We start from the raw sequence: 17,816 nt of genomic DNA, 5'->3' as shown, positions 1-17,816 counted from the left end.
GAGACTGAATAATGTGCCTTATTTTCAGAACTCTTTCAAAGGGTTGTGTGCATTGGAACAAAAAGAATGGATTGGAAGAATAGGTGATAAGAAAATTGGGAAATGTTATGAGACATGCCCTGTGGGAGTTCTGGTTTACCTACGAGAACTGGCTGTGTATATTTATAGCATCACAAGTCAGCTTAAATGGTCTTTTATATTATACTTAAACCTGAAAATTTAAGTGAATTTCATAGTTTCTACTGGAATATTAATGGGATGCTAGTAAAAGTAGAGATGTCAAGTGGAATATTGACATCTTAACATCAGTTCAGAAAAGTGATATTTGAGTTCATTTAGAGGCTCTTAAATCATTAGATACACATGACATTCCCTTAAAAGTATATCTCAAGAAGCAAAATTAAAACCATGTAGTCTGCTTGGCCCAGATAGCTTCCCTATGCAGAATATTTGTATGCTCCCAACTTACTGGGGACTTGAAGAAAAGTACAATTTTAAATTAGTATGTTATTATGGAAATCTTCCAATAATCCTTTTAATAATGTATTATAAAACATTAAAATAGCCTTTCTAAGATAGGAAAGGCTGGAAATCCTCTCCTATTGAGTATAATATTAATAAATTTGTAAAATCAGTCTAGGAAAATTACAATGTCTTTCAGTTCCTTTGAAGTGTCTGACTTGGTAAGTGACCTTAAGCCCCTTTAAAACAATTAAAAGATTCAAATATTTGTCCGCCAAAATTTTATAGCGTGTTAGATAATGGGGTGAACGTAGTTATATACAGTCTCTATATTTCTGGGTATACCTAATTTAGTTAATATTAACATTACTCACTCATTTATGCTTTTATACACTTTGAGTCATATAAGGTCAAGGTCTCAAAACTAATCATAAAACTACAGACTGCTATTCATGCTAATATAATAACTCTTTCTTTAAAACAACTGCCAATAAATTTCATTATAAAAAGTTATTAAAAGGGTTAAAAACCTATTAAATGTCAAAGAATTTGCCTGACTCAAACTTCTAATAAAGAAAGAGAATAGGCTTTCTTTCTGAATTATTTAAATCTTTACTGACTGTGCATTGAACCATGAAATTAGAAAAGTGTTATTAGAAGTGTTCTCTGGTTTTTATAAAAGTTGGAGCCCAGAATGTATCAAGCTATAGTCTTTAACTAGACTAGTTAAAGCCGTAGGTTTTTAATCCCAAATATATGGCTTCTACTGATATAAAGGTCATAATTAAAACTCTATCCTGTAACTTGGTGATAATAAAATTATTATTACAGAAGCACACATGTTCATTTAAAATATATGAGCTACATGTTCCAATTTTAATTTGGACAAATATTTTCAATTTTTTCAATCTTTCAATGTCCACTAACGTAGACTCACTTAACTAATAATCAGGTTTTAATGGTGGCTAATTTTAAAGCACTAAAGTTAAGAATCTGAATTATCTATCATTTACAGGTTTAACATCTACCAAATAAATATATGGTGAAATTAGATAATTATGACCTAGAGAGTTAAAAAATCACAATTCTGGGGCTTCCCTGGTGGCGCAGTGGTTGAGAGTCTGCCTGCCGATGCAGGGGACATGGGTTCGTGCCCCGGTCCAGGAAGATCCTACATGCCGCAGAGCGGCTGGGCCCGTGAGCCACAACTACTGAGCCTGCGCGTCCGGAGCCTGTGCTCCGCAACAGGAGAGGCCACGGCAGTGAGAGGCCCGCGTACCGCAAAACAAAAACAAAAACAAACAAAAAAAAATCACAATTCTGCATGATTATAACCCTGTGTGATAATGGCGTAAAATAAATTTGGGTATCCAGTATCAAAAAAAAAAAAAGCAAATACCCCTTTCACAGTTTGAATCTATTTCTCTGGGAAACTACACTTAGCACAACTGATTTGAACTGGTCTAAACCTAACAAGCAGGTAACTGTCCACACATCAGTCTCTTCAACTGCTCAGTGCCAGCCTTTGGTAACTGTGGTCTTAAGTTCTCTTATTAATAATATCTGATACTTGTTGGTCCCACCTTATATACCAAGCACAGTGCTAAGAAGTTGATAAGCATTGCCCTCTTTAACCCTCACAATAACCAGGTGAGACTGTCACACCCATGAAGGACCAAAGAGGGGATTCTTCAGTTACGCAGTAAGCGGACCGGCTGGAATTGGTCTCAGACTGCCTAACTGCAAAGCCTACATGACCCCGTGTCTGAACTGATGTTTTAAGGTGTCCTTTAAAAAAAAAAGATGGTTGAAAGAGCTTACTGGAGAAGATGTTGCTAGAATCTCAAATGACTGAATTTAATGCACTGATTCCTTGGGTATGAAATTCATTTCGATATATTTTCCTGCACACTTAAGCTAGGCCTGGTACTATTAGAGGTTCTCAGGGAAATAAAGACAGATATACTGTCCCTGTGCTTGAAGAGCTCCCAGTGTAGGGAGATATACTATAATACAAGTCAGAGGGGATTAATTCTTGTAACCGGAAGTACCCTACTGTAGAGTTGCAGGGGAAGGAGTGTGACTTACAAGTATGGGACTAATGGCTGACAGATGGTTCTGAAACGTGCAAATAATGCTGCAACAAGGAATGTGTCTGCATTGCATTGAAACTGTAGTGAGCACCACTGAGAATTAAGAGTGCTTTTCAACATAAGAAGACGTTTGGAAAATGGAAATGAGTAGAATTTACCTCTGGAGGCTATATTATTGACACTAGACACACCATCTGATTGTCAGAGGGTCACCATAGCTGCTGTATTTTCATGAAAGTAATGATTTGCCTATGGTAATATGAAATAAAATTGAACAAAAATAAAATAATTATGTGGCTTTTCCACTAAAGTAAAGGATGATTTTTAAATATTAAAAATTCAATGCACAATCAAATCATATTTTTTTAAAATGTGACTAAGAGCAATCTGATAGTTTGATTTCTGTTTGGGAATCAGCAGTTTGACTTCCAATCAGCAGTTTGACTTTTATCTCCTGAATCTTCGGATGCCTAGAGACTTAGTCTGTAGCTTCAAGACTATAAGTCAGAATATATTCTGAAGTATCAAGGTGTTCTAACTGAAAGAAGCCAATAAAACTCACTAACATTTGATGCTACATAAGCAGAGAGACCATTTTATCAGTCCCCAGACCATTTTATCAGTCCCCAAATATGAGCCTGGGTTCTAAAAAAATACCTATGGGCACACAAACACCAGCCATCTTCACCTGGATCTTTACAACATTCATTTCATTAACTAAAAATGTTGCCACATAAATTATGCTTTCACAGAACAAGTGGATCAAAACTTTTCTTTATACTGCCCCACCTGTCAATCAGCGCCATTCACCTGCTAGTGAAGCACGTTACCCAGAAGGAAGAAAGAAGCAAAACACTCTGTGAAAGGAGGTAAGTGCACAAATCTTACTGTAGGTCTAGGTTGGGCTCATGGATAAGTGATATGAAAGCTTCAGATCTCTCTGAGACAAAAAGGAAAAGTACAAGGAGTATAAAACAGATTCCTTCTGGGGAATGAGCACTGAGTGGACATCATTTGCTTAAAAAAATATATTTCCTTTCTCTTTAATAGTAAAAGTTAGCTAAATGGATGCTTGATGGGTTTATGAGAGCTGGTATCAGGAACTCTGAACAGAAAAGAAGCGCTTTCTACACATCACATTCAATTTTTGATGAAGACAACTTTTCCACCTGATTAATCATTGAGTGGCATCTCTCCCACCTGCTCTCCCTGAAGAAGTGGTGGATGGCTGGGACACTGGGGGAGCTGTTGATCTCGAAGCACAGTAAAGGGAGACCCAACATAAGTTTTAAAAGTGGTCTGCAAAAGGTTTATCCACAGGAGGGTGATGAACACATGTGTTGATGATAATGATTCTGATGTGGCCCCTGCCCTGACAGGAAGGCTATCTTAGAATAAAAATTCACTTAAATTAGCAGCAACTCTGAATATTCATGCCCATAATCTGGGTAACAAAATTTCGGTAAAATGTCTAAAAATTCCCAAGAAAGGGGGTGTCCCTTTTAATTTAATTTAATTTTAATTTAGTGTCTTGGTTTTTTGCTTAATTCTTGTTAAAAACTGTTCTAGCTACCTTTGCCCACTTTTCTGCCCCAGTTAAATAACTGATTCTAATTGAAATGTAATCCATATTCTTGTTATCATGAAGCTTGAAGGATTTCAAAAGCTTGGATCTGCCTCTCAATAATTGTTTTGTAGTTCTGTGGCTGTGGAAAGTGAACTAATAGTTTGCTGATCTGTGGACGCACCCTTCCTAGTGAACGTTTTTCTGATCTTTAAAGTGTTATGTGGCAAAAAGAAAAGTAAAATAAAATAAAAAGTAATAGTGAACTGAGAAGTCTGCTTGAGTGGACTCTTGTTAACAGAAACCTGCCACGGGAACTTTGTTTTTATATTAGAAGTTATACTCAATTTATTATTTTATTACTTTCCCCCCTAAATTTTAGTAATAGCATTGATGTATTTTAACAATAGAAAAGAACTACTTCACCTTAGATAAAGCCTAAAAGCCTGTGTTTAGGCTAAATCCATATACTAACAGAACTATTTAAACAATAAAAACCTGTATTATAAAAGAGTTTACTTGCATCTAGTACATACAGAAATTGCTGTATGAGAAGGTATACGGACATTTCATCAAGCATTGGTTCAAAAGGAAAGCCCAACAAGAACAGAGTTCTGGACATTAGAAAGGATAAATAATTTCAAGATTTGCATAATTACAAAGCTGATAAACCCCAAACGTTTCAATGCCACCAGAATAAAAATAGGAGCATTGTTTATTATGAAAATTTAATTGCAACAAAGTAACTGATAAAAACGACTGTTGTATTACAATTTACTTCTGGAGACGTAAGTAACTTTTATGCTTAAGCAATGCCATGAGAGCATCTAAGAACATTTCTCCAAAATTATACACTGCACCCAGAAAAAATGTTCATTGGTAGAATGGCCACTTAGAATAGTAGTAGAATCTTACTAATTGGTCAGTTATATATTGATACTTAATATTCTGCTGTCCCCTTATTCCCTGATAATAAAATAATCCAAATACCAATGCCAAATCGAGTAGCTTTTAAAAGAATGTTAAATATGTGTGCTACTGCAAGACAAGATATTTCTTGCAAGTTATGAAAAATGCACTTTGCTCATGGGTAAAATGTAGTTTAATGATATGGAAATAAGCTCATGGTTCCTCTGTATTGTATTTACAATTTTGTGTCTAAAACATATTTAATATCTCTAGCATAATTATATGACCACAAGATGACAATCTAATAAATGGGAAAAATCTCAATTACACTGATCAACTGAAGGGAAAGAGAAAAACTTACAACATTAAAGTTTAGAGCCTATTATAAGGGAACAAGAAAGAATATCTAGCCAGCAGTTTTTAAATTTAAAACCATCTGATCATTTTTCTACATTTATAAAATGTACATCTACATTTATAAGAGCTAATAGAAATTTCCAGTTACAATTTATTTTCTGAAGAAAAAAATGCTCTTGGAAAAGCCAGAAGTCAGAACCTTTTAAAAGATGCATTGCATTTTATTTCCTCTTTCACAGGCCAGGGGTATTTTAGTTGAAGACTAGAAATATTTGTATTTTCATGTTCTTTTTTTAATGAAACAGGCAGATAGCTTTTTTGGGGCTTACGTCCCTCGTCTTGTTTGCCCCCAAAACTTTCACTGTTTGTGGCACGCACTCAGGTGTGGCCTGGATTTGGTGGTGGTGGGGTGGAGGGAAGAACTGACTAGGGGCGGGTGTCAAGATGAATAAGGATCTACCCTTTGGTCTCTCAAAGGCAACCTCCTCAGAGACACTTGCCTTGACAGGCCTACCAAAGTACACTCATCCTCCCCATCCCAGGCATCTTTTTCACAGCATGAGGACTATCTACAATTATTTAGGGCAGAGCTCTGAAAATTTTGACATGCACATGAATCCCCTGGGGATCTTCCTAAAATATGATTCTGACCCAGGGAGTCTTGGGAGGGGCCTGAGATTCAGAGTTTCTGACAAGGTCCCAGGTGGTGCCAATGTGGCCGGTACATGAAGCCAAGTTTTAGTGGCAGGGCACTAATCAGTGTGTTCGTGATTGACTTCCCTGACCAAACTCTGAATTCTGAGAGCAGGGTCCTTTGCCTGCCTTGTTTGCTGCCCTTTCTCAGTGCAAGACTCAGGTACCCAGAAGAACTGGGCTCAGGGAGAATCATGCAGCAGCAAACTGAACTGCAGAACCAGCTGGTAAAACTCCCAGCTCTCCCAAGAGAGTTTTGTGGATCCTTTTGGTTCTTTTTTTTTTTTTTTTTTTTTTTTTTTGTAGTACGCGGGCCTCTCACTGTTGTGGCCTCTCCCGTTGCAGAGCACAGGCTCTGGACGCACAGGCCCAGCGGCCATGGCTCACGGGCACAGCCGCTCCGCGGCATGTGGGATCTTCCCGGACCGGGGCACGAACCCGTGTCCCCTGCATCGGCAGGCGGACTCTCAACCACTGCGCCAGAAGGGAAGCCCCTTTTGCTTATTTTCACGCCAGGAGATTATGGTATAGAATTACCGACAGACAATGGGGCACTTTGACCTGGCTTTTCAGTGGGTGGACTGATGAGAATGTTATTTCTTGCAGGTCTCAAGCTATTATTAATTAACTGGGGATGAGGAATGGGGGAGCCTCCAGCCACGAAACGTGACAGTTTATTGGCTAATGTGGGAATAAACCGTGACTCTTGGTCTTCAAAATTTTTCAAAATATAGGGCACAACCTTCCTAAAGTAGTTAAAAATTAGTGATTTAGAATTTCTTAACATGTAAATAACTTAGAAGACTAAGTGAAAATAAATTTTTATTTAATAAAATAAAAAATAACATTTATGTAATGCTGCAAAAGCACTGCTTAGAGGGAAATTTATACCATTAAATGCACGTATTAGAAAAGGAGAAAGGTCTAAAATCAGTAACTTAAGCTTTTATCTTAGGAAACTAGAGAAGGAAGAGCAAGTTAATTCTAAACCTAGCAGAAGAAAAGAAATAATAAAAATTAAAGAGAAATCAATGAAATTGACAACAGAAAAACAATAGGACAAAAAATCAACAAAGTCCAAAACCAGTTCTTTCAGAAATCATTAAAGTTGATAAACCACTAGTCAGGTTAACCAACAGAAAAAGAGAGGACACAAATTACCAATATCAGAAGTGAAAGAGGAGTCATCACTACAGGTCCCAAGCACATTAAAAGGATAGTAAAGGCATAACACAAAAAACTCTATGCCCGCAAATTTGACAATTTTGATGAAATGGAACAATTCCTTGAAATTAAAAAACTTCCAAAACACCTACAAAGAGAAATAGATAACCCAAAGAATACTATATCTATTAAATAAATTATTCAATAATTAACAACCTTCTAAAAGTAGTCACCAGGCCCAGATGGTTTCTACAAAACATTTAAGGAAGAAGTCATACCAATTCTCCATAATACCTCCAGAAATTAGCAGCAGAGGAAACACTGCCTAACTCATGCCATGAGACCAGAATAACTCTAATACCAAAACCAGATAAAAACACTGCAAGGAAACTATAGACCAATAACTCTCATGAACATAAATGTAAAAATCGTCAATAAAACATTCATAACTTGAATCTAATAATGCATAAAAAGAATTATACACCATAAACAAGTAGAATTTATCCTAGGTGTGCAAGGCTAGTTCAACATTAGACAACCTATCAGTGTAATCCAATACATCAACACACTAAGAACAAAAATCACATGATCGTATCAATAGATGCAGAAAAAGGTGTGAAAAATCTAAACCCATTCATGATAAAACCCTTAGCAAACTAGGAATAGGAAGGAACTTCCTCAACTTCATTTAAAATATGTACAAAAACTCTACAGCTAACATCATACTTAATGGTAAGAAACTGGATGTTTTCCCCCTAAGATCAGAAAAAAGGTAAAGATGTCTTCTTTCACCTCTCCTATTCCACACTGTACTAGAAGTCCTGGCTAATGCATAAGGTAGTAAAGAGATAAAACAGCTTGGAAAGGAACAAATAAAATCGTCTCAATTTGCAGGTGACACGTTGTCTACGGAGAAAGTCCTAGAGAATCAATAACAACAACAATGATGACGACAATTATCTCTTGGAAATAATAAGCAAGTATAGTAAGTATGCAGGATATAATGCTTTCCTATTTACCAACAGTTAAAAATTGGAATTTGAAATTTAAAAAATGCCATTTACAATAGTACTCCAAAAATGAAATGCTTAGGCATAAATGTAACAAAACATGTACAGGCCCTATAAGCAGAAAACTAAGAAACACTTATGAAAAAAATCAAAGAAGATCTAAATAAGTAGAAAGACATTTTGTGTTCATGGATTAGAGGACTCAATATTGTTAAGATGGCAGTTCTTTTCAACTTGATCTATAGATTCAACACAATCCCAATCAAATCTTAGCAAGCTATTTCATAGTTTTCAACAAACCGGTTATGGAGTTTATATGAAAAGGCAAAGAACCTGGAATAGCTTACATAATACTGAAGAAGAAGAACAAAGTTGGAAGATGTACACTGCCTGGTTTCAAGACTCTCTTTAAAGCTACAGTAATAAAGACAGCATGGTATTGGCAAAAGAATAGACACACAGATCAATGGAAAAGAAGAGAGAGTTCAGAAATAGACCCACACAAATATAGTCACTGATCTTTGGTGAAATAACTAAGGCAATTCAATGGAGAAATATAGTTTTTCAACAAATGATGCTGGAACAATTGAACATCCATATAAAAAAGAAAAAAGGTACAAGATCTTTCATTCAGTACAGGTGGAACTGTAAAATGGTACAGCTACTTTGGAAGACAATTTGACAGTTTCTTACAAAACTAAACCTAGTCGTACTATACAATTTAGTGATCACACTCTTAGGTATTTTCCCAACTGATGTGAAAATTTACGTCTACCTAAGAAACTGCACACCAGTGTTTACAGCAGATTTATTCATAATTGCCAAAAAGTCCTTCAACAGGTGAATGGAGCAACAAATTCTAGTGCATCCATACAACTGAATATTATTCAGTGATAAAAAGAAATAAGCTATCAAGCCATGAAAAGACATGGATGAATCTTAAATGCATATTGCTAAGTGAAAGAAGCCAGTCAGGAAAAGCTACAAGTATGTATAATTCCAACTATATGGCATTCTGAAAAGGCATTACTACAGGGATAGTAAACATTGGTTGCCAGGCATTCAGAAGGGAGAGGTGGTTAAATAAGTAAAACAAAGATAATTGTTCAGGGTAGTGAAACTATTCTGTATGATACGGTAGTGGTGAATACAAGACATTAAGCATTTGTCAAAACCCACAGAACTTTACTGCACAAAAAGTAAACACTCATGTATGCAAATTAAAAGAATATTTAGGAGGTTGTGGGTGAGATGCAGGACATCACAAAAGAATCTTAATGTATTGCAAGTGTATGAAACAATCTCATTAAAGGGGACGGGTAATAAGTTACTGACCTATGTGACTTTGGAAACGAGTAGAGTCTACAAGACTAAAGGTAAAGGAACTGTGTATAAGCACCGTATCCTACTTCATAAAGTTGTTTCCCACAGGAGTGTGGGTTAACAATTCTGATAACGTGAATACACACTTCCAGGAATGAACAATGAAGTAAATGGATAGCAGATGGTGGGGGTCAGGTTTCTCACGGCTGATGTGAGAGGCTACAGATAAGCAAGGGCAGAAGGCTATGGCAATGGATTAGAGTTGAGGACATCAGTATGAAAACTAGATACAGATGGTTACACATAGAAGTCTTTATAGATATGTGTATGTACACAGGTTAGTATTCATACATATATCCCCCTACTCTGTCAGCTGAGAGGTCCTAGAAGAAATGAAACCCCAGTAGCAATGGGCAAACGTGTAAGTTTCTCCAAGGAAAGGAAACAGGGCTTCTTGGAGAATGGCTGGTTCTAGGACAGGAACAGGAAATATACAAGATGAGTCTGGAGTATACTGCAGTAACAGAAATTAAAGTGTTCAAAATACCAAAAAAACTAACACCTCCCCCCAGAACACACACAAAGTGATGGGTGTACTCCAGAGGGGTACAAGAAGCCAACTGAAAAAGCTCCCAATCCCCAAAGCTGGAATAACTTGAGATAGATAGATAGACAAGACAGACAGATAGGTAGATAAGTAATATTGGATTATAACCTAAAATGTAAAAATAAACACTCATGAGCCCATACTAAAAAAGGTAAATGATTCAATGAACAAACAAGTAAAAAAATAAATGGGAGAGAACAGGCAAGTCTTCAATACGGGACAATTTCAAATAATTTATGTAGATACTCACCTTCAAGGATGGGGAACATAACTCCCCACTCCTTAAGTGTGAACTGCACATAACGACTTTCTTCCAAAGAGTGCAGTATGGAAAGGGATAATAAAAAAAGAGTAAATTTACAGTTTGGAAACTTCACAAACACTACTTCAGACAAGTGATCAAGCTTAACATCAACAGTGATAAGTCATATTGATAATATGAACCCTTGAAATGATCTGATGAGAATGGCACTTTATGGTTTTCCTCCTAAAACATTACTCCAATCTAATCATAGTAAAAACCTCAGGCAATCTCGACCAAGGGAGATTCTATGAAATACTTGACAGTACTCCTTAAAATTGCCAGGGTTATCAAAAACAAGTCTGAAAAACTGCCACAGTCCAAGAGGAGCCTAAGGATATATGATAACTAGATGGTGACCAGGAACAGAAAATGGACATTAGGGAAAAACTGAGGATATCTAAATAAAGTATGGACTTTAGATGAGAATAAGGTATTAATATTGGTTCATTAATTATGACGACTGTCCCATACTAATGGAAGGTGTTAATAATACAGAAACAAGGTCTGGGGTAAGTAGGAACTCCTGGTACTATCTTCATAATAATTTTGTAAATCTAACACTGTTCTCAAATAAAAAGTTTATTATAAAAAAAAAAGCTGACCCAGTTTTACTCCCAGTAGTTCAGCTATAAGCTAAACAAGAATCAGGTATATTAGTTTCCAAACCTGTTTATGCACGTTGTGTTTATTAATGCAATTGTCACATTTATTCAAATAGCATATAAACGGATTAAATTTGCATGCATGCAAAGAGAACTGTTTCTATATAAATTAAGTTTAATGCTCTGGAAAGGCTGAATCAAGACAGGCTACTTAAAAATTTGCTGCCTAATCATGACCTAACGATGCTGTAAAAGATTATGAAAACTACTGTAAAAATCCATAAAGAATCTTCTTTTGGATGGTCTCATAAGTCTCTTTAACTTCTTGCACCATTTTAAAGAAGTATAAAGAGAAAATATTCATAGACAAAGTTTTATGGCTGTTGTTCACATTACAAAGGCTGCCCAGGGTTGCAATCTTGGATGCAAACACTAAGACAGAGTGTTGGTCCTATCCCCAATGACAGGGCATTGACATGCTGAACTGCTTTTTTAACCAAGTAGCTACTGTGTTCTGATCTTTCTTACTACAATCTAGAAATTTTAATTACATGTAGAAGGAAGTTCTCTGCACACCACAATGTCACATGCGTGAATCAGCGTGAGGCTAAGAATGTCAGCACTGGATTTCTTTCTCCAACTGCTCAATGGCCTGGCATTTGACAGAATTGTGCAAAAAAAAAGGCACCAAACTTCTACTGTATTCGGTATGCTGGTATACTAGCAGAATATCTGAATACATTTGGTTTTTGCTCATGAGGGAGACTACATTTAGCTGTCTAGTTGCCAGAGGGTCCATGAATATTGGGTATTTCTCCTCTCCTCTACATTCTGTTTAAGGGCAGAGACCAGAGATTTCCTGACTTGTCCCTTCTAAAAGGAATACACAAGCCGAACGCCAGCACTTTTTCTCACCAAGATAGATGAGGACTCCTTGTTGGCCAAGTGTGACGGGAGCTGGACCCTATCATTAACCATACTGAAGGCAAACAAACTTCCAGAGTGTCCCTTTTACCTGGCTAGTGAATCTACTGTAAAGGACTTCATCCATCGGTGCCTGGCACACACTCCACCAGATTGCTAAGGGCTGGAACTGTGCGAACAAGCCCACCCGTGTTTTCATTATCCCCCAGTAGATTTTAAAAACGTGGGTATTCAACTTTCTGTGAGGGAATTTTTTACTTTCCACAGAAATACAGGAGTGCCTTTTCAGAATGATGGCATTTTAATTTTGTTTTGGAGAAGGACGAGTCCGAGGGGTGTTTTGAGTGTGTGTGGGTAGACAGTGGTAGGAATACGTGTGTTCCCAAGAACATTTTGGCTTCCTAAGACTGAGAGCACTAAGGTAATTCTGGCTTCTGGATTCACCTACTTGAGGCACTTCTGAGCCAAGATTAGAAAATCAGAGCCAAGGATGAGAATCGTGTACTATTTATTGAGAGGAGAAAGTCTATTTGTATTAGACTCAATGCCCAAAGAAAGATGTCTAAAACTCTCAATGGATATTGCACAATGCTGAAGGCAAAATTAATTTTCATCTATTTTAATTTGAAACACAGATATTATGCCATGAAAAACGTTTAGGAGGAGATAAACGGGTTGCAAATGATGCAAAAACATGTGGGGTCTCCAACACCAGAAGGCTGGAGTCCCTGTTATAACTGAGACCTTTGGAGATTGTCTTTATCTTTTCCACCCTGAAGGCTCTATCTAAACACTCAAGAGGAGGATTCCTACATTTCATTTGTTCTAGAGGTCAGTGAGCACACCGAAGGCCTTTCGAGTACAAATCAGAGTTCACAGTGCCTTTCGATAGTACTTTTTAGTGTTTGGGACTAAGTACAAGCCCTTCCTAGTGATGAATTCTGTCACTGCATCCGTGTCGCATGTGGGAAGACTACTAAGGAGATCTTCTATTTTTTTTTTCAGACATTTCTTTCATGTTTTGTAAAAATAGAGATAGTGGCTCCTAACATGGTGAGCCAGCATGCATTTCAGAGATTCTGCTGAGTCAAGAATTTATCTTCCTTAGAAACTCTTCTTAAGTCACTTAAAGACCTCAAGGATGAAGGTATTACACGTATTGTCCGCCAGGTGAGGGGTGCGCTAGCAGAGTAACTCATTAGTATTTTGCATTTGCTCTCTGCCATTAAGTTTCTCAAAGAAGATGTTCTGAACTCAGGGCAGACTCAGAAAAGAAATTTCCTCTTAGACTAGTAAAACAACCTAAAATAGAGCATTAATAATTAAAAAGACCAGGATGTACAATCTCCTGGTTGTCCATTGGAATAACTTAAGCCAAAATTCTTCTGGGAAAATATCTTTAACATTTTTGGCGACACTCTTTGGCAACTGGTTTCGTGGGCCGTGAGAGCAAACAGGAGCGAGGGCAGGCACGACACACGTCCTGACAAGTTCAGGACGGATCAGAAGAGCTGCGCTCACCTCTAGGTTAGCCACAACAGACAATCACAAATCGTCTCTAAGCTTCAGATTTTGTTCTCTAAAATACAGGGGCGTGACCAGATGATTCCTTAGGTTTTCCTGTTTTGGGGCTGCCGTTCACAAATGTATATTGTGTGAGTTACAGAAGAATGAATGAACAGCTTTAAGTCCGGATCATCGAAGCTGTAAGTGATGCTTAAGACAGATAGACTTGGCTCTCGAGTTCTTCTAGATTATTTTTTTTCTTCATGTACTTAACCCAAAATATTTGATAAAGCTTCCAAGGATGCCTCATTTTTGTCAGGTGACAATATTTCATTAATAAACTAAGTAAAGGGATAAATATTTCTAAACATAAACATTTCCACAAAATACATAAGTACCTCCAAAGGAAAATATAGATATTTATTTAATAATATATGATAGAAATTACATACATGTATATATATTTTTATCAGTATGAATTTCACCCTGAGAATAAGGTTGTGAAATCAGGTCAGTCTTGGGTATTGGTGGGCAGAACAGAATGTGTTATGATTTGAGGAGGTCTATAGCAGCTCTCCAGACTCAAAGTACGTTGGGTAAAATGCACCCTTAGGCAATCACTAATTTGGCTTAACAGTTTCCTCTTTTAAAATGGGGGAGAAAAGGGCAACAGTAAATCTATGAAGCCAGCCGTAACCATGCACATCTCTGTTTGAAGTACTTTAATCTGATTGCTTTCCTTTTAGAGTTTATGTGATCAGTTTCACTGAGCAAATGTGGTTTTGAAGGAGAGTGGAAGAGGATGTGGACCTTCCTGGGCAGGGGGCGGGGGGAGTGGGGAGCAGAGAGGATACAGACGCCCAGCCACGTGCAACTAGCAGGCAGCAGGAAAGAGTCTGGGTGTTCAAGGAGCAGAAAAGAAGGACACTTAAAAGGCTGGAATAAAAAACTCGTGTTTTAGAATTTTCATTCCACAACTATTCATGCAGTGCCTTCTACATGACTGGCACTCTGCCGGGTGGAAGGGGATAGTTACAATTTTGCCTAGCCCATTCTGTTTTTCTCCTAGAAATGCAAATAAACGTGAACAATACACTTTCAGACATCCGGAGGGTGTTCTGAATTCCAAGTAGTAAAGTCTCTTCAGTATATTGTATTTTGAACTTTTAGGAAGAAACATTAATAATTCAACCTTGAAGTGAACTAACGTGAAGTGATGTAGCCTTAAAAGCATCACAAGCGCTGCTAAAACATTTATGGAGACTCTGTACTTTGCCTAAAGGGTTACAGTTATAGAATGATTTGTGTCCTAGTTCTTGAGATCTCAGTTCGCAGGAGGAGCCAAAGCTGAAACCAAATTTCACAACTCTGCTTTTCATTACGAAAATTTTCCATACGTCTTCCTTTTTATTAATTATTGCAATGATGTGTCTAGATGGTCTATAGCAGCATTATATATTATTTTCATATAATTCTTCCATAAGCATGGGGCAGGTCTTCATGTAGTCTTTATACATTAAAAACAGCAGTGAAATGGTGACATGCCGTTTAACATAATAGATGCATCAAACAAGAAAAGAAAAGAAAAGCCCCAATGTTGTTAATTATAGTAGTGCTAGAGGGAATGTGCTAGAGGTCCAGCACGACGTCCTCTAAACTTTATTAATTCTGCATTGGTCCACCCTGATTACAGTAAATGTATCCACTTTCCAATCTTGTGAAGGAGAGAATCAATGAGCCTTCTTAATAACCCTCCAACCTGGCCTGCTGTTTGCACACACAGTTAGTGGAATCACAGCACTGTACATCATCCAATAAAGCTCACAACAACCAAATATATGTAATCAAGGACCTGAAAGAGCACCCTCCACGTTAGATTCAGTCGCTTTTAACTTGTACTTCACAAAACAAACAGTCTCTTCAGGCAGAGAGAAAATACATGTTTGTTATCCAGAGCAAATATGAAGTCACACAGTGTACTGAAAGGTGCAGGCCTACCAAACACTTTTTAAATCCAGCAACAGCCTCTGTTTTACTGCACAAGTAGTAGGATATTTGGGGAAAGCCAGCACGTTAAACAAAAAAAGCAGCAGGAGAACTCTGCAGTTGCTTTCGCCTGCTCTACATATTCTGTCCTGATTGCTCAGGGTAATGGGGATGGCACTGGTGCTGCTGGAGGGTATCCTGACTCTATCTCCAAGCAGGAAGAGAATAAGAGAATCAAATACTGATTCCCAAACGAATACCAGGTATCCAAATGTTCTCAGCAACCACGGTGCCTAAGATTCACTCTTAGATCCCAGAAGGATTCAGATCTGAAACGTACCACCAGAAGTGCCATCAACCCCTAGTTCTGCTCACCTTCACTAACAGCTCTTTCTTCTTCCTTATAGGAAATAAGCAATGACTCAGAGTCAGGTGGTTCTTAGAGGAAAAGAGAAAATCTAGAATCTTCTTTGCCCTCCCCAAGTTCATCAGAAAAACAGGGAGGAGGTGCCATAGCCAAGGCCAAACAACATTCTGTAGAGAACATGCTTGTATAACATCCTTTCTTAAAATCCCCAGAGAAATCTTTTGTGAGTTCAGAAAGAAACTTTAGAATTTTAGGTCTATCATCTCAGTCATCCTTAAAATCATTGGGGCTTACCCATTTTTCTTCTTTAATTTGCTCTGAAATAATTAATTACTTCATTCTTAGATGAATGTTGGGATAAACCAGGTCATTTGAAAATAGAGAAATCATCAGTCAAATTCTATTTCACAGCAATGACACCAGAGCAATGTGTTCTTGGCCTGACACAGTCAGCTCGGTTTATCTTTGATAGGAATTCAATTTTTCCGTCCCTTTTTTGGGTCCTGTAACATTCCCAGTGCCTTTCCGTAGCTCCCAGCTCTCTTTCGGCTGAAAAGGAAATAAGCCTTTGTGAAGGCATTTGTTGAGAATATTTTATTCTTTGCCAGTACAGAGAGCCTCACATAAGAATTGTGTTTGAGTAAATGCAACAGAAGGAAAATGAATAAAATCTCATTTCCATTAAGAGCTACATTCATGCGCAAAGACCTCCAATTAGAGTTCTACAGAATCAACCATGCTTTGATATTTGCTACAGAAATCATACTACACTATTGGCATGATAGCTAAGAATTTCTCTGTTTCTATGGTAATTTATTTAAGACAGTTTTGCCATCATGGCTAAAATGAAATGTCAATTAGTGCATATAATTTAGAAATTACCCTCAAGTCTTCCAGAATTTTAAGTAAAAGTCAGATGCTCTCCCCAAAGAATAAAAATTAACTTTATCCAAACAAGCATTTCAAGAAAACCTAATTCCTGCTTAAACCAAAAGGAATCACCTGATTTTGTGTATCAGAGAGTATGTGAAGCAACATATTTTTTGTCATAGTTATTACATCAGGCAAATACACTTTCTTATAAGTGAAAAAAATATATGCCCCATGAGTGATCAACCATGTAATCTAGCTGTCTAATAAATTCTTCATTGTGGTTGACTAGTCCTTTGGGAAATGCCACTTTCATTCCCTGAAAAAATGAAGGGACTGGCTTGTAACAAAACATTTCTTAAAAACAAAATGAAAGGAAACAAAACAAAACCTTAAGTTTGTAGTTGATCAAACTGCAAAACAAATTAGGCTCTATTGGACCAGTTTTCTATGACCAATCTCAGGATAAATATTTGAGTTATTTGATCCCCAAGAATTAAAAAAAATTTTGTAGCGCCACCACACATAGAATCTAGGCATGGGGGGGGGCCCTTTTCTGACACTTCTCTTTTTATTACTCTCTTTGTTTTAACAAACAGCAGTGAATAAGGGGTTATGATGTTTTATTACCTTCAGTGTCTTTTAAAACTGTTCAGATCTGTCTTGGAACATTCAAAAAGAAAGACTGGTTCACCAGGAAATTGATTTCCGAAGAGAACTAGAGCGGCCTACACAGCTGCTAGTCTAGAATAAGATTATTCCTGCTGCCTGGGAGGCTTGTAGAGACACATACAAGCAGCCCTAAAGATAGAGGGAAAGACGGAGATGTGCCAGTTGCTCCTGCCTGCCCAGAAGTCAGAGTCCCGGGGAAGCAAGGCTGCTGACGGCGTCGCAGAGGGAGGGCAGGTTATTTAACAACGCGAGCTCGAGTTCCCAAAATGTAAGCTGGGGGATGATAAGACCCAATGGCACAGAGTTGTGAGAAATAAATAAAATGTGCCAAAGATCTGGCAGATATTTAGATCTTAACAAAGGGTGACTACTATCATTACAGCCAGTAGCTGGAGAGAGTTTT

At 37.4% G+C, this 17,816-nt stretch overlaps 1 protein-coding gene across 2 annotated transcripts in view; it reads right to left on the bottom strand.

Moving 5' to 3' along the window:
- Nucleotides 1-17,816, bottom strand: part of TOX (thymocyte selection associated high mobility group box) — a 297,711-nt gene that overhangs the window by 65,460 nt on the left and 214,435 nt on the right. The gene's annotated exons all lie outside the window — the stretch shown is intronic.

The sequence above is a fragment of the Mesoplodon mirus genome (genome assembly GCF_964341445.2).
Source record: "Mesoplodon mirus genome assembly, chromosome: 16".
Classification (NCBI taxonomy): Eukaryota; Metazoa; Chordata; class Mammalia; order Artiodactyla; family Ziphiidae; genus Mesoplodon; species Mesoplodon mirus.
The sequence above is the reverse complement of the archived record's forward strand: the minus strand, read 5'-3'. Positions and strand labels throughout refer to the sequence as shown.